A 23,801-nucleotide genomic window follows, 5' to 3' on the forward strand; every position below is an offset into this window, starting at 1 on the left:
GGAATGAAATGATCTGGGAATTTAAGGTGAATAAAATGGGATTAATGTTGGAATAGTGTAAATTCTCAGATGCTGCTACGCTCTCTGGCCTGACCATCAACCTGAACAAGACTGAAATATTCCATCATTCTGTGCCAAACACCAAAACCGTAGAATCAAAAATCACTGTTGACGGCACCCAGCTGACAAATGTAAACAGCTTCAAGCACCTGGGGAGCATCATCTTAAGTGATGGGTCTTTGGACAAAGAAATTGACTCCAGTATCAGCAAGATCATCCATGTACCAGAGAGCTCATTCAACACAACACCTGCAGCTCCACAAAGCTGAAAGTCTACAGACCTGTGGTCATCCCTTCTCTCCTATATGGATGTGAGACCCGGACCTCGTGAGACCTTGTTTGATGTTACAGCAAACAACTGGAGAAATTTCACATGCGCGCTCTCTGTTCCATCCTTTGCATCCATTGGCTAGACTGTGCCTCCAACCACCAGCATTGTGTCCCTGATCATCAGAGCCCAGATGTGGTGGGTGGGACATGTCAGCAGAATGGACGACCAGCTGTTCTATTGTGAATTGGAAACTGGCAGGAGAACTCAAGGTAACTGACGCAAGCGCTATAAGGACACTGTGAAGGAAACCCTACGCTACTGTGACATCCAGCCTAGAGAGCTAGAGGCTGTGGCTGCTAACAGATCCCGCTGTGAGCCCTGTGCCATGAATGCAATGAAGATGTTTTGCCAAAAACTGATGGAAAACTGTGAACAGCATCACAAAGCAGCCGCCACAGTAATTACAAAAATGGGCTTCCACTGCCCCCATTTTGCACTTCCAGACTGGGACTGCAAAGTCACCTTCATGTCCACAGATGAACCTTTTTGAACTGAGTATAGGATTAGTCAAGATAGGTTCTTGATAGTGAACACAAACTTGGTATTCATTTCAATGGCCAGTTAACATGCCAACCTGCATGGCTCTACAAGCCAATCACCTTGCTATGCAGGCCCTTCACCAATAGCATCTATTTCTGCCGTCAAACATATATGGGTACAGGTCCAGATTTTGAACGCGATCTCACCCGAGGAAGATGTCACTCTAGCATTCGAAGAATGTTACCTTCTCATGTCAATCAAGTGCCGGAGCCCTTTCTAATAAACCCAGCTGAAAGAGTGCAGGTTGTGAGGAGATTGTAGGAGTCAGAAGCGGGGGTGACAGAGTGAGCAGGTGCCTTGTCCTCAGTTGATACCTGACACTTGTTGACCTGTCATGGCACAGATAGGCAGGGCTGCGATCGAACCAATGTTGCATGATGTCACACCAGCTGCCTGCTCACCATATTCCCATCATGCTACTGAGTTTTCCAAGCAGCATCAAGCAAATTGAAAATATGTGATCACTTCGCCAAATTGGGAGCAACTCCGCAAAATATAATTGAATGAAAGGTGCCAGGCTGCCCAATTTTGTGCCTAATGTTTCTTATGGGCATTAAATTATTTATTTTCTGAATGGTATATGATATAATAATACTGAGATAAACCATGCCATTGAGTGGTTTAATGTAAAGGATGGAAAATATTAGCTGAGTGCACTGCATTTTTCGTAGCCTGGGGTTCTATGTACAAATATGGCAGTCTGTATTTACATTGGACAAGCCAAGAATGTTAAAACAAATTTGGATAGAAAGTTACATGACCTTGAAGGCAACCACCCTCAGATATGGAATAAATGAAAAGACATTGCTACTTTAATTCCAGTGAATTGAAAGTGTTAGTTAATTTTGCAGGCAAAGGTTGAGGGAGCTCATTAAAAATGACAGCTTCATGAATCCGTTCAGAAATATTGTCTTTCACTTTAATAATATGCAGTAACATTGAAATAAGGATTCATTTGTGGCAAGTCAAACACTGGGGGTAATAAAAGATTTTATTTTGAGCCTCTGGTAATGATCCTGTGTGGAAAGAGGTAGCAGTGTGAGAAGGGTAAACACACTGCTCTAATTAAAGCATTCAATGCAAGTACAAGAATGTGTAATTCTGACATTTAGTCCGAAGATCAGGGAAGACAATCTGAATCTGAATTGTAATCAGCTGCCCTGGGGAGACTGGCAGCATCTAACACAATGAAAGCACAAAGACAGAAGCCTGGGGAAGGTCATTACATGAAAGTAATGAACAATTGCTGATTTATCTTTTCCTCTCAATTGGCCATCTTACCTGAAATGGCTCTCAGCTCACACTCAGGCAATATTTTTTTCTGATTTCTGTGCATTTGTCACAGTGAATTTCCAGCTCCTTCCTTTGCTGGAAACCCCGAGACAGCCACCATATGTCATATGACCCTGTGGTTCATTACAAAATCACAGTCTTGGATGCTTTTAAAATTTGAGTAATCATAAGGAATGTTAGAATATCACTGGAATGGCGTTCCCTGGGAAAATTGCTGCCAAAGAACGGCAGGAAATTGCACTGGAGATTGGCATCTTGTGTAATAGGCTAGAAGCAATAACATGGTGGCTTCTGAGCCTACAAGACAAATATTTCAGGGTTTAGGGCTGTCATATTCTGGTTTTCCGTTGGCTTGTTCACCAGCCATCAAAACTGCCTTACCTTAAAGGAACACCCCAGGTTATCCATGCAGTCTCGGTGTAAGAGAAAATGTTTGTGCTTTTGTTTCTTGCAGTTGTACAATTGTATCGAGAAACTTGGCTTTATTCCACAGAGGAAAAAATAAATCCAGCCAGTTCTGGATTTTGTTTATAGCTTGGTTTCATTTTGAAACTTGTAGACTGCCTGCATGTAAACACAATGCATTTTTTCTGCTTTGCATACCAAAGCATTAAAATGTGGTTTTAATGAAAATATCTCAGAGGGAACAGACACTGAAGGACCAACCCCTGTTTACCCTATGATTACCAGAGCAAGGTTCTTCACCTATCCATTCCAACAGCACGTGTGCTACAGGGGACAACAAATAGTAGATTAATTGACCGTTAATCAATGACAGCTGAAGAGCGTTGTCATTTTGTTCTCAAAGTGCTGTTAACATAATTGCTTACTGCAATCCTTGGGTTTCAAGGGCCACTATTTTGTTGACAGAGAATTTGATGATTCAGTTCTTCACAGTTTGGGAAGGGAGAGAGTCACATTTTTATTGGTTGAAATAAAATAAGGAATACGGTAAAAGTTCAAAAATCCAGATCCCAGAAACCCAGACCACCCTAGAATCAAAACTTTTCGAAAACTCTCAAACTTTTAAAATGCTTTTGTGTGTGTGCATGCATGCACAAGCACCACAGATGTACATAAGTCACGGAAATGGAAAAAAAGTATTTACCTATATTTGGATTTTTGGTACTTTGTATTTAATGTTAAAAAATATATTGTTAATAAAATATCAAAGTTGACCTGTTCATCTCTTCTTTATTCTCCTTAAATTTGAATTTTAAAAGTACTGCTTGAGAATCCAGTAAATCCAGACCAACCCATTTCTAGAGAAGTCCAGGTTTTAGGATGTTTATTGCATCTCTGTTGAATACAATTCACAACTATTAAGTGATTGCTAGGCAAATAATGAGGTAATTTTTTCTTCTTTGCAACTTTTTCTGAAAGATATTTGTGGTTTATTTGATGAAGCCTTAATTAAGTTTTGAGCTGAGCATTTTGTTATCATCAAAGAAATTTCAACTTTGGCAACCTGATCTCACCATTTGGCTGCTGAGAAAGGAAACCAGGAGATCATCGCTTTTATCAGTGATCCTTTTTGGTTTCAGACAAGCCCAATTTTCTTCTTGAACAGCATCAGCAGATGGAAGGGCAGACTCTCAATAGGCAAGGTTATAATTTTTATATGTGCAACTCTTATTCAGCTGGCCTTTGTGCTCAATAAAAAGTTGCTATAAGAAGATGCTTTGGTGAATGGTTCACCGCCACAATCTCCTGTCTTAGGACAGTTGTATCCATCTGTGGTTAGTTTCGGAGTTACTTTTAAGGAATCTGTTGCTCCATGTCATGAGATTCACTTCCTGTTAGCAATGCATTGTGGGGGTTCTAGTGTGCAATTCCATCCAAGGACATTCATATCATGTAAATTGAACATATATACATATGACTGGTAACTTTCTCTGGTATAAACCATATATGGACACAGAAAATCTACCTGTGAGTACTCACTTTCTGATCATTAGGTTTTGTGGGCTGCTATGTCTGTTTTAAGTCACTCCCTCGTATGGCAGAGAAAAGTGATGCATAAATCTTGAGCATCCAAGCTGATATTAATGGACCCCAAACTTGCCCAGAGACTACTAAGTTTAATAATGTGAAAGGGTTAGTGTCAATGAAACACTGTTTAACTAATGCCAGGCAAAAAAAAACACAGGGAAGCAAAGTGCTTTTTATGTTGTACAAAGATACCCTGTCAGCTATATTCATAGGTTGCGAACAACCTTTTAGCTCTGTTCCAAGCACTTTCTGCTGTTAGTGTGTTTGCCTGCCTCACTGCTAAGTTAGTTGTCTGATCATTCTGTTTTACAATTAATCCTCTTTCAACTCAATGTTGCCCTATTCAATCTTATTTTCAGGAGGCATTTCCTGCACATCCTGTGATCCCATCCACCTTATTCCCTTCAGCCTTTCAAGAAGCTGCTTTCAAGTCTAAGAAAAAAGATTTGCAATGAGATTCTGGAAGTGAACTCTACAAATCCAAACCTCCAGCAACATAGCTAATCACCTCATCAGTTCATTAACATTGAAATGTTAATTATGTTCAAATACAAAATCAAAATCATTTGTGTTTTTATTTTACTGAAGCATTCTTTGGAGAAAATATCAAATTATTTTGTACTTACTGTTTATTTCCAATGGGAGAGCAGATCATCAGATGTTTGGACCAGTTCTTTGGGCCCCAACATGTATTACGATAGTCCCATTTCATTTTAGTCAGACTATCATTTTAAGAGCTAGTATAAACTGTGACCATTCACAACTGTGGAGAGAATTGAGTTGGCAATGGTCAGGTACAGACTGTGCCCAAAGTCTATCCTCTGGAGGAAGTGAAGGAACATTTGTTGCTTTTATTCAGGGACAGGTGTGGAGAGAGGTGAGTGAAACAATTAAAGTAACAGCACACTGTGTGATCAGCAGCCATTTTAAGAGGAACTGCACTGAGTGAGCAGCAGCCATCTGAAGGAACACTGTGCTGGAGTGGCTCTATGTGGTGATAGGCAATTTGTTTGATACTCCCTGTCAGGGGAATTATTGGACCACACTGTGACCAAAGGAAAAGTCACTGTGGTTGACTGTTGCCTGAGTTTTAGAAGCTTTGCACATTGCCGTTCCCCCTACGAAAGGAAAACTTGCCCGAAAGGACATTTGTTCTGGAAGAAACTCAACAAGGATTTGTGAGTTTTTGACAGTGTGGTTACTCAGTCTCGCCCACCTCCTTTGTGCCTCAGTTAAGAGTCTTCATGTCAACATTGGATGTCTAAGACTGACTTTGGAATGACTTTCCAGAATTGTGCCTAAGCTGTTAATGGTTTTGGTATCACACATCCACATATAAGTCTATTCATGCATAGTTGGTGGTTCAATTTAGATAAGTTAAATAAGGTGTTATTACTAATAAAAATATTATTTTTAAAATAGGTGTCCTGGCAAATTTCTATTGTGGCTGGTCTGTGATGTAACAAGTGATAATCAAAGAGTTTTACAGCATAGAAACAGGCCCTTCAGTCCAACTTGTTAATGCTGACCTGGATGATTTCCCAAGCTTGTCCCATTTGTCTACGTTTAACCCATATGCCTCTAAAAGCCTTTCCGATCTATGTTCTTGTCCAAATGTCTTTTAAATGCTACAACTTTGTTTGAAAACAAGCATAAATTGCTAACTGGTTGCTTGTTGGCTTCTTATAAAGAAATTAATAAAATTGTGGATTGTACAAACCATTATTTATTTGTAATGCAAAAACATTTGTAACAACCAATCTAATCCTTGGAAAATTCTTAGGTCCACTGGTCCACTGAAGCTCTTTGAAAATGGCTGCTCTCCCCCCCAGGAATTACAGAGGTTTTGAATGATGACAGGTAGACACAAAGTTATAATTCATTTCTTGTGTATTCGCATAACTCAGTTATTTGACAGTTATGACACCAAATCACAAGATTTCCAATTTGAAATCCCCTAAGTACTTGAACTGAGTTGGGTCATCTAGCATAGACTGCGATAGTGCAACGTTATGACAAAGTGATGGTGCAGGTTTGCCAATCCAGTGGCAAAGTGTGTGTTGTGGTGTCTTGTTTGTTAGTTTTTGCCTCTGAGGTTTATTTGTACTGCCTTATACGCAACTAAATTTCACATTCAGATTTATTGTCAGAGCACATACGTGACATCACATACAACCCTGAGATTCTTTTTTCCTGTGGGCAAGGCAGAATGACCACTTATTGGTAGTGCAAAAAAAACTGTAGTCAGTGCACACATGCAAACAAATAAGAATTGTAAACAGATAACGAATGTAAACAAGCTGACTGTGCAATTCAGAGAGAATTTAAAAAATCAATCAAGTGCACGTCCTCAATTGAGTCCCTATTGAGTTTATTATTGAGGAGTCTGATAGTGGAGGTGTAGCAGCTGTTCCTGGACCTGGTGACATGGGTCTTACGGCACCTATACCTCTTTCCTGATGGCACCAGCAAGAACCGAGCATGTGCTGGGTGATGTGCATACTTAATGGTTGCTGGTGCTCTGCAATGGCAGTATTCCCTGTAGATGTTCTTCATAGTGGGGAAGATTTTGCTTGAGATATCATGGGCTGAGTCCACTACCTATTGGGGGGATTTTCACTCAGGGTTATTGGTGTCACCGTACCAGACCGTCGTCATGCAGCTGGTCAGCACATTTGCCACTAAATATCAACAATCACCTCCTTGGTCTTGGTGATATTGAGTGCACCATTCAGCCAAGTTTTCCTTCCTGTATGCTGACTCATCACCTTTCTTCATACAACCAAGTACCGTGGTATCTGATGAGCTCTACCAATGACTCCAAAGACTGAGTGAGGAACAATAGGCTTTAATACACATTATATTTCAGCTGGCCCAACTCCATGCGCTGGAATGAATGGAAGGGAAAAAGGAGGTCGACCTTTATGGCCAGGTCACAAGGGGGAGGGGTTACAGGGGATCGAGTCATCAGTGGGTGGGCCAGCCACTTATACACGGAGCAGCAACAGTATATACATATCACCATATTCACCCCCTCTTTTAAAAAAAACCCCAGCCCTAAAGGTTCAGCTGGTCAGGTGACTTCCTCTGCCTCTGTGACCTGCGCAGCTGCACCGGGGGTGTACTGGTCGACTCCATTGCTGGTCGGGTGTCTTGAGCTGGGGGTGGGCAAGGCTGTCACCATAGGGGTAGCGTTTGGTTGTCTGTGAGGGCAATCATGGTGGTCAGCTCGGCTGGGTGAGGGTCCCGGGCCATGTGGAGTGGGTACCCGGGGGGCATCGCTAGCCTGCACCAACTCCCTGTAGGGGACGATGTTTGTGTCAGGCCAGGGTTGGGTGGGTGTCTCTGGCATGCACCAAGTCCTGGACAGGGACTGTGTCCATATGGCCATTGGGGTACTGGAAGTAAGCATATTGTGGATTTGCATGCAGGAGCTGCACCTCTTCCACCAACGGGTTGGACTTATGAACCCTCGTGTGTTTCCTCAGCAGGATGGGTCCCAGAGATGAGAGCCAGGGCAGCAGAGTGGTTCCGGTCGCCAACCTCCTGGGGAAGGAAAACATGCGTTCTTGTGGGGTCATATTAGTAGCAGTACATAGGAGGGATTGAATGGCATGGAGTGCCTCTGGCAGGACTTCGTCAGGCCTTTTGACTTAAGGACCAGGAGGATCACCCTCCACCTGGCCAATTCGCCTGGGATTATAGTTTCTGGTCCTACTAGTGGATATGCCTCTAGCCATCAGGTACTGCCGCAGCTCATCGCTCATGAACAAAGACCCCCGATCATTATGAATATGCTGCGGAGTGCCCTGATAACTGTGGTAAAGATCATATCAGGACAGGGGATGGCAAACGGCAATCTGGAGAACTCGTCTATGACATTAAAGAAATAGACATACCTATTGGTTGAGGGCAGGGGTCCCTTGAAATTGACACCCAACCATTCGAAGGTGAGGTGTGCCTTGTCGGGCCTGAAGAACTGCGGTTTACATTCTGTGAAGACCCGACAGTGTCTGATCAGAGAACTGACGTCCTCGATAGAGTACAGGAGGTACCGGGCTTCTATGAAGTTCAACAACCTCATGACTCTGGGGTGGCAGAGGTCATCATGGAGGGACTGGAGGCAGTCAAGATGCACATTGGCGCACATCCCCCAGGATAGGGCATCTGGGGTATCATTGAGTTTGCCTGGATATCATAGTTATGGGTGGAGAGTTTGATTCTCCACCTCAGGATTTTATCATTTTTGATTTTACCCCGCAGTTTTCTGTTAAACATGAAGGTGATGGCCTTTGGTCCGTCGGCAGGGTAAATCCTTTCCCAGCCAGGTAGTGACACCAGTGGCGCACGGGCCCAACGATCACCTGTGCCTCCTTCTCAACTGAGGAGTGCCATGTTTTGGAGTCGTGGAGGATGTGGGAAAAAAATGCTATTGGCCTGCCCGCCTGGTTGAGAGTCACACCCAGTGTGAAGTTGGAGACATTGCTCTCCACCTGGAATGGGATGGATTTGTCCATGGCATGCATCATGGCTTTAGCAAAGTCTCCTTTGATTTGGTTGAATGCCGTCCGGGCTTCTGCCGATAAGGGAAAACTTGTGGACCTTACTAAGGGTAAGGCTTTATCGGCATAATTGGGCATCCACTGGGCATAGTAAGAAAAGAACCCCAGGCACCGTTTCAGCTCCTTGAGGTTGTGTGGTATCGGGAGCTGCATAAGAGAATGCATGTCAAGGCCATTGACACCATGTGCCATGTCGCATCCAAGGAGGGCCAGGCGAGTGGTGCTAAAAACACACACTTCTCCTTGTTATAAGTCAGATTCATGGACTTGGCTGTGCTGATAAATTTTGCCAGGTTTGCGTTGTGGTCCTGCTGGTCATGGTTGCAGATGGTGACATTGTCAAGGGAAGGGAATGTTGTTGTCAGTTTATGCCTGTCTACCATCCGATCCATCTCCCTTTGGAACACTGAGACCCCGTTGGTGACTCTGGAGGGCACCCTGAGGAAGTGATAAAGTCTGCCATCTGCTTCAAAGGTGGTATATTTGCAGTCCCCTGGGCAAAGGGGGAGTTGGTGGTATGCTAACCAGGTCAATTGTAGAGTACACATTGTACTGGGCTATTTTATTAACCATGTCAGCTATCCAGGGAAGGGGGTAAGCATCTAGCTGGGTGAAGCCCTGACCACCACGACCTGGGCCCGCCACAGGCTCGAATTGGGAGCTATGATCCCCTCCGCCAGGAGTCACCTCACCTCGGGCTTTACGAATGCCCGGTCTTCGATGCTATTCATCGCGATGGACCGGCAGTCCGGGGTCAGGTTCTCAAATAGTGATGGAGGTGATATGTGGAGGGTAGAGAGGCCGCAGGCGGGGGCCAGCTGTCGGGGGGAGGGAGCTGTGAGTCAGGGATTGTGTAGTGTTATGGGTGGTTGTAGTCCTCCGAAAGCCATGGTCATGCTCCTAAACTGGCTCTGGAGGTCAAGGCCCAGGAGTATCAGCGTACAGAGCCGTGGCATCACAAGTAAATTAAAGTTATCATAACATTCACCCCTCACTGTTAACAACACTACGCAGTACTCCCAGATCTCCACGGATTGATCCTTCGCAGCCACAGAGATGGTGCCTCTTTTGGGTCTGACAGAGAGAGAGAGTTTCTGGGCTGTGTCTGGGTGAATAAAGCTCTCTGTGCTCCCACTGTCAAATAGGCAGTTCATCCCTTTTCCCGTTTAGCTCGATCTCCATCATTGAGTGGGCGATCGGATGAGGGCTGCCCCGTTTCAGTCACAAAGGCCAGGACTAGATTGTTATTGTCGCTGTCGGAGGGGAGGTCTGACCGGTAAGATGGCGGCCATCATGTTGACTATGCTGTCACTTCGTTGGAAGGAGGAGAAAGTGATGTCGACCGGGTGGCGGATGGTGGAGATGACGTCACCCAGGAGGGGGGAGGAGATGTTGGGTAAGATGTCGACTCCAGAGTTGTGCACGCGGTCAAGCTGTTCGGGGCTGGACATGATGTCAGCAATGCGCTGCTCGCCTGGGAGGGTTTAGACTTACAAACATGCTGATAATGTCCCTTCTTCCCGCATCCCAAACAGATCACTTCCTTTCCCAGGCAGAGTCATCAGGGGTGCTTCTGCTGGCTGCAGTAGTGGCACCTCGGGTGTCCGATCATGGTGGCGGAGGCGGTGGGGTCATGGCTCACTATCGCAGAGACTGTCTCATATGCCGGGCCTCAACTCCCGCGGTCTGCATGTGGAGGCCCTGTTCTTAACGGCGATCTCGTCGGCGTTATGAGTCAAGGGTCCTGGAAAGCTGGAAGGCTCTCTTCAAACCTTACTCCAACCACACAGGCATCTCAGACCAGCTCCTACACACATTGGGCTATGGGTTCAGGGGCTGTAGCAGTGTCCCAGCGGTCTCTCCCCAGGTCACACAGTGCTTGGAGGAACTCGTCCATGGACTCACCGGGTTGCTGTCTCCTTGAGGCCAGTCGATACTGCGAGTACACTTTGTTCACCCGGGGTCAGTAGAGGATGCAGAGTTCAGCCATGGCCTCCGGGGTAGGTCGTACAGTTTCGGATTGCCAGGTACGCTCGGTGGCCAACTCTAGCTTGCAGGACCTTGAGTTTCTTCTCATCCAAGACTACCAGGCCCACCGCGACTTTGACGAAGTTTGTAAAGCAGGTGATCCACTGCTCGCACCGTTCAGCAGCTTCGGGCATCTGTGGATCAATTTCGAGTCTGTCAGATCTCAGCAGCTTGTCCATCCCGTGTGGAAAATTAATGTGTATTAAATTAATTCGCACTATCAATGACTCCAAAGACTTAGTGAGGAACGATAGGCTTTAATACACATTAGATTTCAGCAGGCTTTAAATCCATGTGCTCAAATGAATGGAAGGGGGGAGGGAGGTCGACCTTTATGGGCAAGTTACAGGGGGAGGGGATACAGGGGACCAAGTCATCAGTGGCCAGACCAGCCACTTATACACAGGACAGCATAGAACAGTATATACATATCACCACAGATTCGTCGCCAAATTTATAGATGGTGTTATTGTCGTACTGAGCCACACGGTCATAGGTGTAAAGTGAGTAGAGCAGGGGGGCTAAGAATACAGCCCTGTGGTGCTCCGATACTGATGGAGATGTTCTTACCAATCTTCACTGATTGTGGTCTGAAATGAAAAAAAATTCAGAAACAAATTTCGGTGCCCTCTCATTTTGCATAAGTGATCACGAATAAATTTCCTTCTCATTGTTTTTAGCATATAACATTTGAAGTGTTTTTTATAGCTTTACCTCGAACTCCATCATCGAGTGGGCGATCGGATGAGGGCTGCCCTGTTTCAAGTGGACACTGTCAGGATAAATGAACCAACCAGTGGCCACATTTGCTGCTGTATGAACTTGTTATACACTAACGCTGTTAGCTAATGGTAAGAGAAATAATCGAACACCTTCATGGCATTTCATGTACATGTACCGTCCTGAGCATATGTTAGGTAGGATATAATGTCTGCTCTTTCTTCCTTTAAATATTAGCAAAACTTATGGTATCCAGAATTCAAGCAGCCAGCAAAAGATAAAAATCAATGAAAATAGATTTTATAGATGGAAATAAATAAGAATAAAATAATAGGTAAAAACAAACATAAGTTTACAATTGTAAAACTAAATGCTCTCTGAAGTAACATGTAAACCTTTGGTGAAGATGGGAGCAAATATTCAGGCAGCGAAGTGCCTTGTTCTTGCTTTGCTCTTAGCAGCTGATTGAATAAAATTGCGTGAAACAGCAATGGTGTTGCCAAAGTTGATGCCACCGGTTGCTGGGGTGATGCTCTTAAGTGTCTTAGTAATCCCCGATCAGAGGCTTTATCTGTAAATTTTGGGGGAGGGGGTTGGTTTAATTATCCATAATGTAATTGTTCATCTTTCGGGTGCCTCTGTGTAGGGGGAGTAACCTGCAGATTCAGCCGACGTAAGAATGAGATGCAAAAGGCAAAGATCAAGTTAACAAAGCAAACCTTCAACTTCTTTTCTCATTAGCCAAATCAGCAGGGAGGAAATACATTTTGGCGATGCATTCGACTGTGCACAGTTGAAACTACACTTGGGCAGAGTTCAATACCCCCTTTACCTCTCAGTACAGTATATTACAGTTGAGTCACCACCGGAAGTTTGTAAAAGGGAGGAGTTCACAATGCTATTAATGGATCTGACCTGGTCTACTGTGCCATTGCCATCCTGTTCACTTTGGAAAGAGGAAGCTATAAACAAAAAAAAATCACACATCACCCATGGACTGTGCATTTGTTTCTTTTTATTTTATTCATTTTACAAGATATGGACCTTGATGGAAAGATGAGCATTTATTGCCCTTGAAAGGATGCTGGTGAGCACCTCAGTCCTTCCTATCTACACATATGTCAAAGTGTCTTCTATATTTCATCATTGCACCTATTAATTAATCAAGTGTTGCTGTTGGATGCTTCAATCCATCTCCGATCGGGAACCAAACAATAGGATTGCACTTCCCTCAGTATGGCACATTACCTCCAAAGGTGCTTTATATTAGTCCACACCTTAAGCAGACAAAGTTTTATTAGCTTCTCCTCTTTGCATTTCCATCTGGCCCCCATCCCCGATTGGGTACTCTGCAGCAGTATAGTCTCAAAAATTGCCCAATGACTCCGCATGACCAAAAATGTACCTTAAATTGCTGGATCAAGGCAAGTTGGGGACGGCACAATGGTTTGGCTTGCAGAGTAACTTCCCCACAATTCCAATGATTTGGATTCAATCTTAACCTCTGGTGATGCCTATGTACAGTTCACATGCACTTCGGACACCGTAGGTGTCCTCTGTGCAGTTTTGTTTCCTCCAGTAGCTCGATAACTTGCAGGATTGTGTTCCAACTATTCACGGTAGATTTTCTGCAGTGTATGGGTGAGGGATGGAAAATCAAGGAAATTGACAGGAAGAACAAGAATTAATTCAGTATTATGTGGATAGGTGCTGGTCATCCATGTAGACTTGATGGGCCATAGGACCTGTCTCCATGCTGAATAATACTGTGGTATCTTTCACAATAACAGTCCATAACAAAGCAACATATTTGTCAATTATGGCAGTCTTTAAATATAAAAACAATTTCAAACTGTGCTGCCCCTTTAAGTTCTACAGTGTCTGGTTTAGCGTAAAATATTAAAACAGTCCTGTAACTTAAATAACTTGTTCCCCCCCCCCCCCACCCCCCACATGCTAGGCATTATTCTCAGCCAAATTACTATGGACAAAATCAGTTCTCCAGTCTCTCAGTTAAAAGCAGCCTGAGGGACATGTCGTGATCAATATCTGTCCCTCTACCCCTTGGGGAAACATTTGGCCTCTAGTCGATGCCTTCTTTTGTTAACCCTCCTGCAATCAGCTGCTCGCCGTGTGAAAAACGCTCATTCTTTTAATAAATCAAAGCAAGATCAGAACTTGTTCACAGATCATACATTCAAGTTTCGACAGACTGTTCTCACATTTTCAGCCAGCTTGCATTCCTCTCCTTAGCAATTGCATATTGATGGGACAAAGCATTCCACTTTTTTTGGAATATTTGATTTTAATTTTGCGGTTAAACAAGTATCAAAAATTAACCAGATGCATAGAATAAAGTGGGAAAAAAAAATGACGCCTTCCATGCCAGATCGTCAGAGATGTTCTCCTTCTTAAAAAAACGTGGCTTCCCCTCTGCCGCTATCAGCTCGGGCCTCACCTGTATATCCTCCATTACCCACGCATCTGCCCTGGCCCCCTCTGTCCCCACAAGAGCAGGGGAAGGATTCGTCATCCTCTCCTGCTGCCCCGCCAGCCTCAGTGTCCAACATGTCACCCTCCACCTTTTCCGCCATGTACTACATGGTCCTGCTGCCTGTCGCATCTTCCCTTCTCCTCCCCTCTCCTCCTTCCACAGGGACTGCTACCTCAGTGGCTCTCTTGTCCCACTCCTCTCTTCCCACCAATTGCTCCCTCGGTACCTATCCCTGCGTTGAAAGGAGGTGGTCTGCTTGAGCCCACACCTCCTCCCTCACCACCATTCGGGGCCCCAAACTGTCATTCGAGGTGAAGCAAAAGTTTGCTTGTGTATCTGCTGGGGTCATCTGTTGCATCCAGAGCTCCCATCCTGGTCTTTTCTGCATCAGAAGGAGTGGATGCAGACTAAGAGATTGCTTCGTTGAGTACCTCGCCTCTGTCAGCCGCAATAGTGGGGATCTCTCAGTGGCTACCCATTTCAATTCACTGCTCCTTTCCCTTGCCTACGAGGCTGTCTATGGTCTCATGCACTGCCAGATGGGGGCCACAACCAAATTGGAGAACCAATGCCTCACATTCCGTCTGGGCATCCTTCAACCAGATGACATTAACATCAACTTCTCCGGTTTCTTTAACACCCCCACCCCACCATCTTTCCTTTTGTCTCATTTCCTCTAGTTATCTCTCTTTCCCTCTGTCATCTTTCACCCAGCTCAGTTTTCACAGAGCTAAGAACACCCCCCCCTCATCAATTCTCACCTTTCCTCCCTCCTGTCCTCCTATCTACGTCCAAGTTACACCTTTTGTCCATTAGTCTGAACTCCTTCTTCTGCCCACTCTCCCCTTCACCCCAACCTTTTAATTCAGGCAGCTGCCTGCTTCTTACTTATACCTTGAGGAAGGACTCGGGCTTGAAACATCAATAATACATCTTTACCTCCTTTTGACACTGCGCAATCTGCTGACTTCCTCCAGCATTTCTATGTTTTAATGCCAATAAAAGATCACCAGTTTTTCCTTCAAATGAACCTCTCCCCACATCAGTTCCTCTTGAATGATGTTATTTTGGTTTCAGCGAACAATTATTCTTGATCTGATGTGCAGAGTTTGATGACTGTGAATTCCAGTTCCATTGAACCAGCTATGATAAGAAAATAATAGGTCAGTTCAGGGAGTTAACATCTCTCTGGTTGATCGCATTCCAACAGAACTAGAAAAGGTTAAAAAATAAGCATTTTAAAATATTATAAATGATAAAATTATAAACATTATAAATGATTGTACAATTAATTTTAATTAATCAATATTTTTTATTATTATTTAATTATACGGTAAAACACCCGTTATCCAGAAATCAAGCAACTGGCAACAAAAAATTGAGGAAAATGAATAGGTAAGGAATATGTAAGTTTAAAATTGATGTGCCAATCACACATCATGCAATTTCAAGCAACCGGAAAATTAACTTAACTGGGCATCTATCAATCCCCATACCAAGGTTTTACTGTAATATTAAAAATGATTTTAAATATAGCATTCTCATCAATCCCACCTTCCCACTTGTTTCCTTGGAACTTATTCTCCCTCACATGACCATCTCCTTCTTTCTGTACCCCTGAATACCAACGTACTCCATAGCGAATGTACAGAGTCAATGAAGCTACTAATTAACACGTGTCTGGAATGTGCGAGGAACCTGAAGAACCCAGGAGCATTAAATCACAGACGCAACATGCAAAGTTCACTGCCACTTTACTGGAGGTTGTGATAGCTGGAGATGGGAGACTACCTGTTCCATCATAATGATAAGAAGGGGAAGGGATGGAGAGTGCAAGCAGAATATTGATGGTAAGGTGAAGACCAAGAGAGACTGAATTATCCAAACGGTAACTGTGGCAGCTAAGAGAGTGGTGAAATCTTGTTACCCTCCGTCACTCTCTTCTTGCTGCCGTCTTTGGGCAGAAGGTACAGAAGCCTGAAGTCCAGCACCTCTCAGTTCAAGACCAGTTGTTTTTTTTCTCTAACAGCTATCAGGTGTTTGAACCTTTCTGTGCTACCCTAAACAACTTCAGGACCACCAAAAGATCCGTCTGCATTATTGAAATGCCCCTTTTTTTCACTAACAGCAAACTGTGAATATTTATTTTTATATCATTTTATATTCATTGTCCCTTTTTCAGTCTCATAGCATATTGTGGTAATTTAATTTATACTATTGTTGTTGGAATACCTTACGTACCTGTGTGGTTGAAGCAGTAAGAATTTCAGTGAGGCTGTACACTGTGTTTGTGTATGTGACAATGAACTCTCACACTCATGTTATAAATCTCCTGTAATTTCATCTTAACTGGGATGTAATTGGTTCCACGTACTGCTGTATCTATAGACTAGTCTTTGGTGGTCATACAGCCCTGAGGCCATTTCTGAAGTCTCCTTGAGTTCCTGCAGTGTTCAATTGCCTTCCCAGGAATAAACACAATATCCTGACTGAGGGAGCTGAACAAATGTGGGAGGCTTAACTGTAGATTGTCCGATTTTACAGCCTTTTGCTGCAACCATGAATTCTCAGAGAGGAGCAGATAAATGAAAGGATAAATTAGAAAAAGGAGGCTATTTATAAAAAAGGAAGCAGTTTTCTTAATATTTTTGGTTAAACACGAATAGAATCCTATAATCCTATCCATGATTGGTGCATTTCACCTAGGAAAATCTTTTAGTAGAGTGTTGCACTCATCTGCAATTAAGCATGCCCAAAAAAATGTCTTGCATTGATGTATATTGGTGAAGGAGTGAGGCAGCTGTTCAAAAGTGACCATTCCTTTGGCCCAGGTGGGATATACTCATTCTTTAGTTATCATAATGCCATTAGTTTCAAATTAGTTATGGACGATAGGTCTGGGGCTCTGGTTGAGGTTCTAAATTGGAAAAGGCCAGTTTTGAGGAAATGAGGAAGGATCAAGAATGCATGGATTGGAATAAGTTGTTTTCAGGCAGATGACACAAAGATTGGAGGCATTATGGACTGCCTGCATGTCAGTGGGACTAGGCAGAATAATGCTTGGCACAGACTAGAAGGGCCAAAGGGGCCTGTTTCTGTGCTGTAATGTTCTATGATTTTATGATTCTATGAAAGTACAAACTTTCTTGGTCATCTCATCACAACATTAGAATTTGCAAGAGGGAAATGGGCAAAATCAAGTTTGATTCTGTTCTGCATACAACCTATTAACTTTTCCCTGTCCCTTTAGAATATTTGTTTTCCGCTCACTAGATTTCTGACATGCCATCTAATTTAACTGGATCAGACCATCTGAGGTTTAATATTAACCTTGGAGAGATCTTGCTGCCGACTCTCTTTTTTCAAGATACTTCACTGTGATCTAAAAAATAAATAAAATGAAAATATTCTGAAATTGCCAGCCCAGAGGTGCTGTGCTGACCCAGCTGTGGAAGATTTCCAATCCACTGTTGGTTTGTGCGATCTTAGCTCTTACATACATCATGTAAGTAAATGCTTAAAAAAAAGGCTGCTGTAACGGACACAACTGGCTCCCTACAGACTGAGGGAATGGCATTAATGAGTTTTATTGCCTCTTGTGGCTCCAACTCTAAGTGGGTTCAAGGAGCTCCTGCCTTCCTGGCTACAGCGTGATTTGCTGTCGCTTAAAATTGTATCACTCTAGCTGTCCTTGTGATGCTTTTAAGTCGTTCGTGTTCCCAGCTTAGCCTCACAATACTTAGATTTTTTTTTCCCTCTAAAAGAGCAGGCATGTAAGTTGTCACATATCAGACAGTAGTAGTTTGAAAAGTTACTTTTGATGGTTCTCCTGCTGCAATTTAAATTATGGTTGATCATCTGTGTATTTTTTTCATTCCCCATAGTTGTGTTCTTTATGAAGTATTAGGATTTACTGTACAGCCAGACTAAGAAAAAAAATGCCTTGTCTTTTAAACAGGAAGTGTTCCAAGACTATTTACTTGACTTTGCCATTTTTCAGATTTTTGGGGTCAAGTTACATGAAGTTGTATGATTTGATCTCTCTACCTGAAGTAAATTTAATTTCCTCTTTCACTTAATGGAGTTTTCTTTGTTCTGTTCTTTCTGAAACATTGGAAAATAAAGTAAATCATGTCAGGTTATGCATTGCATTATCATGAGAAATTCATTTCTGGAACTTATGAGTTTGTGCATTGGTTTGTGAGAATTCCATTTCCCATTGCACATAAAATGCTGAAATTCTTTGAGAGAAATAGTATATATAAAATATTACAAAGCAAAGGAAGTTCATTAATTTTAATCTGCAGCAAAAAGCAGACCTCACTGATCTTTTTTTAATAATTTACAGATCCTAATTTCCACCTGGTTTTCTTTTTTAATGCTCCCCTTCATTGATTATTGAAACAGCTTGTAAAGTGGACCTAACCCAGTCTCCTTTAAAATTCTCCTACAGAGATCATCGAGATGAATTTCTGGAGCTATAAAAGAAAGTCAGTCCCAAGAGCCACAGTGGTCACTGGGTTACACCTTCTTTTAATTTCATACTGTTGTAGGTCATGTTGGTTTGACAGACCTGGCAGAAGTGGTTTACATGCTATAAAGTTGTGAGTTATCATCCATTAGGGTGAGACCTTAAGCACTGTGTAAATGATCAATTGAAAGTAGGGGTTGGCTTGCAGCGTTACCAACACCGTTAACTGCAACACTTGTTTGTTCTTCAGGTGCTTATTGACTGATGACATGGGATTCTGTGGGTGGGAATGAACGCGGAGCTCTGGGTGGCAGAGGCCCCAATTATCCATTCGCGTCCTGAAAAAAAAATCAGGCTTCTCCCAGCATTCAAAGATTTTTTTTTTAAACTCACCTACTTTAGCCTTCACTATGCATTCACCAGATTTCACTAGAGGAAAATTACTCCAAGAGGCAGGATGTTAACCTTACCCTGGAGTGTAAGCTGAGTGACACAATTTTTTTTTAATATATATCAGTCAAACATCAGCCTGATTCTGGGAAGTCCTTCAAAAACCCAACCAAGTGTGAAAAGTAGTCATTCAATTTGATCTCCTTTTCAAGCTGATTTGCTCTGAGAAGGGAATGAAATTCCATCTTAATAAATCAGTTGTATTCTCTAACTTTGAACCGTAACATAAACATTGTCAGTGCATCTACTCATATTTTAAAGTTAGTTTTGACTGAACATGTCCAACTTGCATGATAATGGCGATAATGTTTATTCTCGTTGTACAATGTATCATCATTATTACATTGTACGATGTTGTGGTGCTACACCACTGGCCTACTGCAGGGGGCAATCCCTGTACCTGCAGAAGAGCATGGAGACAAGACGACACCTGGCCGGCTGTCAATCAGACGATCTGAATGGACCAAGCCCCACCCAGTCAGGTGTCAATCACCCTCCGGGATATAAGCCTGAGCCGGCCATTTTGAAGTCACTCTCAGAGCTTACAGCAGAACAATCTCACAACTGGCTCTGTGGAGGTTTACGTCGAATAAAGGCTGTTGTACAGTCGTTTGGCTTTGTGAGTTTGCTTCTGACCGACAGCGCACCAGGTGGATATATGTATCAGCGTTCTTATTTTCTGCAACTGAATGGTTACTTTGCATTGTCGGCGCCAGAACGAATGTTGGGAGGGGGCATTAGTGTGTTGGGGAGGGGGGGGTGGCATGATGTAACGCTAATAAACTCGCTCAGTGGGAGGGGGTGCTGTTACTATCATCCGCCCCTCCGAAGTAGATGCTTTTATGGCATTGAGCGTCATTAGCCGCTAGTGACACTTGATGCACTCTGGTGACACCAGAGGAGGGTGGGAGGGTGGGAGGGTGGGACTGATGGTGGGCGATGGCCGTGACCTTATGCACTTTGTTAAAAAAATACAAAACAACTAAAAAACAACATTTTAAATACGTCATTGAATTAACAGGACAATAAATACACAAAATCTTTAATAAATAACAGTTATCTTGGTACCAAAAAAATAAATAAAGTGCAGACAGTCCTTTTGTGATGTTGGAGCAGTCCATGATTAGTATAACAAGGGGAGGTTCAAGAGCCGGATAACTGTTGGAAAGAAATTATCCTTGAACATTGAGGTTTAGGCTTCTGTTCCTTCAGCCTGAAGGTAGCAATGAGAAGAGGTTGGAACCAGGGTGATACATCATCTAATAATGGCAGCACGGATACTATTATAGCAACTGTGACCAGGGTTCAAATCTGTCACTGTCTTCCTGTGGCCACAAGGATTGCTTCCGGATTCTCTGGTTTCCTCCAACGTTCCAAAGACGTAAAGATTCAGGAAGTTATTTGGTAAATGGGCGGCATGGGCTAGACAGGCCAGTTACTGTGTTGTATCTCTAAACTAAAATAATGAAATAAAATATTAGATGTCATCTGTAATGATCACATTGTACATGCTCGGAGGGTTATTGAAGGGTTACTGAACCTGGAGCACAGAATAATGTAACAAAACTTTGTAAAGCTGTATTCTTCCATGGAAAGAGAAGCATCTTAGCTGAAGCCTCAATACCAAAATGATTGTCACTGTGAATGAACATACCTTATGTGCGAGAAATTCATCGCTCGCGTAATAGCTTTAAAGGTCCTTTTAGTTGTATGACAATCAGAACGGAATGAACTTCAGCAAAGGAGTACATTCAGAATAATGATCCTGGCTGCTATGCAGTGTATTTATCTCTGTTACGAGGAATGAATTTCCAGGCCTTGGCCATTCACCTGTTCATTCTAGCAGGGAAGTCCTGCACGGCTTTAAGATGGATGTGCACAATAGAGAATTTAGAAGAGCTCAAATAAACTCCATATCTGACTCATTGCAAGATCCTTGCCCACTATCAGTCAGAAATTTATTTTTTGGTTGTGTCTGATGGCACCTTAAAGGGTGAAGGAGGATCAGCCAGTGAAGAAACTTGCCAGAGGAAAGCATTGACTAACACCGTTTCAGTTCATTGGAGCCACAGGAATTGTAGCTGGGAGCTCCAGGAAGAGGAAGAGTCAAAATTTATGTTCCACAAAGGCACGTGCCTTGATGTGGGTCATTTCTACGGGCTCGTATAAAAATCATTTATTAACTTGGTGAGGAGAGTAGGAAATTACAATGAAAAAGAGGGCACTTCCAAAATTTGCAAACTGCAAAGTTTCCACATATTCCAACAGAACTTTTTTATTATACTCCACTTCCCAACGTAACTCTGTGAGACGAACCAGCCTTTCAGAGACACTCAAGAAAGGCTCTGTGAGGCTGCAGTATTTATTGCTTGTTACTTTTTCAGTTCCCGATCAGTACCATTGAGTTCTGACCTTGATTTTACTGACCATGTAAGACCCAAACTCCTGTAAATATCAACTTCAACAAATGATTAGCATGTTGACATTGCAGATTAAATCTGTAAATTGGATCATTGGTATCGGGTTTCCCGCATGGTATCACTTCTGTTATTTAACCCTTTAACTGGTGAAAATGCACCCCCCCCCCTCAAACCTACACGAGGAAATGGTGATGTTACTGCAGCTACCAAACTGCAGCACTGCTGGTGATGCAGACCCGGTGCGTGGAGACATAGCACACCTCTGTTGGGTCCTACTGCCCGATGGTTATACTAATGTGCATGAAGAGGTCTTAAACAGCCTCCAGAGGAGCTAGTGGTGTCAACAAACCCAGGGCAGTCCATGTCCAAGATGACGGCACCCAGGTAGGGCAGTAGACCATGATGATTGTGGGCTCCGGAGAAACAGCAGACCAGGCCAGAGCGCCAGAGTGGGAGAACAGCCACGCACCTACACCACTTCACCGAGAAGGAGAGCCCTTGGAAATCTCCTATAGGGTAGGAGACCACAGCAGTGGGCTGGCAAGGGGCCCGGAGTCTGAAGGATTCACAGCAGCCAGGGAGACGTTCGTGAGAATCAGGCATCCCGCGGGTGTTAACAGCTTCCTGGTCATATCGAAGGTTCAGAAACAGGAGCCCGGGTTCAATGCTAGAAGGAACAGGAGGTCGTGTGGCTGCAGAAGTTACTGGAGCACAGGAATTGAATCCATGGTCACTTGGTATCTCTGATGGGACATTCTTGCTTCTCTTTCTCTTATTGGCGTTGACACCAGGCTAGTGGTACTTCTTTGTGCGTCTGTACTGCAAGCAAAAGTGAACTCATTTTGTTCATTATGCACATAATAATAAAGGAATCTTAATTTTGAATAAACAGATCCATTCTTTGCTATAAATGCTACCTATTCTACTGCAGCTTTTATTTGGAGTGAGCCTTACTGAATATTTAACACAAATTTGTATTCAACCAGTTTATCTATCAGTAATGAGAAATTGGGCCTAAAATAATAGAAATTCCAGTGCATTTATCCCCTTCATCCTTGCCGGTGCTAATTTGTCCCATTGGAGATAGTGACTCCAACCCCATTACCTGTCTCTTCCCTGTCCTTTTTTGCTCACTCTTATCTTGTTCCCTTTTACATGTATTGACTGAGATAACAATAGTAGTCATTTACAGTAAAGGACTCCATATGGAATTAAATCTTCACATTAACTATTCTTTCTAAGCCTTTCCTTTTCTACTTCCAATGCTAATTCCAGTTGTACACACTTGGTTTGCAATTGAACCATGAGGTAATCACACTAATTAATAATTCCATTTATTCCAACTGTTCCCTACAGCTTCACTTTTTTGATGAATAAAATTCTAATTTTGGAATCCACATCCTAATTGTATTCTTGTATTCAGGTGGAATCCCAGTGAGATACTGTTTTACTGATTCCAGATTCTTTCAGGAGGAGAGCTGAAGCTATACCCTATGAAATTCAATATCTTTAGCACCACCATTGCCTTCTCACTATTTTTGTCCTCTGCATAGAAAACAGGAATTTAATTTAACTTTTTAGTATCTTTGCCACTTGACTCAGACTTGTACTCTTCTTGTTTTATTCTGGTAATTTTACTATCTTGGATATATTCATTTCTGTTCCATGTTCCAATTTCTATAAGTTACATTTATGGATGATTTTTTTTGGTTGCGTTTTATCCTTGATTCGCAGAGTGAAGGTGCTCAGTGAAGCAATCTCCAGTCTCTCCACAAAGAGAGCACCAGACGCAGTAGACGATTCTTGCAGATACACAAGTGAAGTGTTGCTTCACTTGAAAGGACTGTTTGGGGATGAGGGAGGAGGTGTGGGCATGTGTGCTGAACATAATAAAGTTATTTTTTGCCAAACCAGTTTCTCTTCTATTGTAGGCATCTGCTTTTATTTCTCACGTTCCAGTGTGTCTTGTAACTTCATAAAGAAAATCAAATTATTATTTCGAGTGTTCATGATCATTTCATTTATGTATGGAAAAAATAGAGATCCCTCTTACATGGTACAAGATGCATCTTGATAATTTAGAATACATTTATGTACTTTCCACCCTTTAACCGGGTCTTTATCCACTTGATTTGTGACTAGAACAGTAATTCCTCCAGTTGAGATAGTAGGAAAAATTACTTCTATTGATTGATTCTATGTTATCTGGGAACCAAAATCAAGTAGAAGTTATCATCTAATGATAAATTTTATATTTTCAATTTTTGCCTGAAAATGGTATACTTTATTGTAATTTTTAATTTTGCCTTGAACCAAACATTTAAATTACTTGTAAAAATTGATGATTAAACTGGCAAATTTGATGAACTAAGTCTAGGAAAGGTTTTCTGTAATGATACCTGCCCAATCTGCTGAGCATTTTCAATTTTTATTTTCAGTT

General features: G+C 42.7%; 1 long non-coding RNA gene across 3 annotated transcripts in view; it reads right to left on the reverse strand.

Moving 5' to 3' along the window:
• Positions 1 to 11,073: 11,073 nt before the first annotated feature.
• Positions 11,074 to 23,801, reverse strand: part of LOC138759996 (uncharacterized) — a 48,892-nt gene continuing 36,164 nt past the window's right edge. The window contains exons 2-4 of one of the 3 annotated variants that reach the window (XR_011355311.1): positions 18,068 to 18,124; positions 14,960 to 15,163; positions 11,074 to 11,396 (exon numbers count right to left, since the gene is read on the reverse strand). This is a non-coding gene — a long non-coding RNA (uncharacterized lncRNA). Of the gene's footprint in view, positions 11,397 to 12,600; positions 13,155 to 14,959; positions 15,164 to 18,067; positions 18,125 to 23,801 lie in introns of those variants that run through there. The other 2 variants (XR_011355313.1, XR_011355312.1) reach the window with 2 other exon arrangements.

This window comes from Narcine bancroftii, chromosome 4, assembly GCF_036971445.1.
Source record: "Narcine bancroftii isolate sNarBan1 chromosome 4, sNarBan1.hap1, whole genome shotgun sequence".
Taxonomy (NCBI): domain Eukaryota; kingdom Metazoa; phylum Chordata; class Chondrichthyes; order Torpediniformes; family Narcinidae; genus Narcine; species Narcine bancroftii.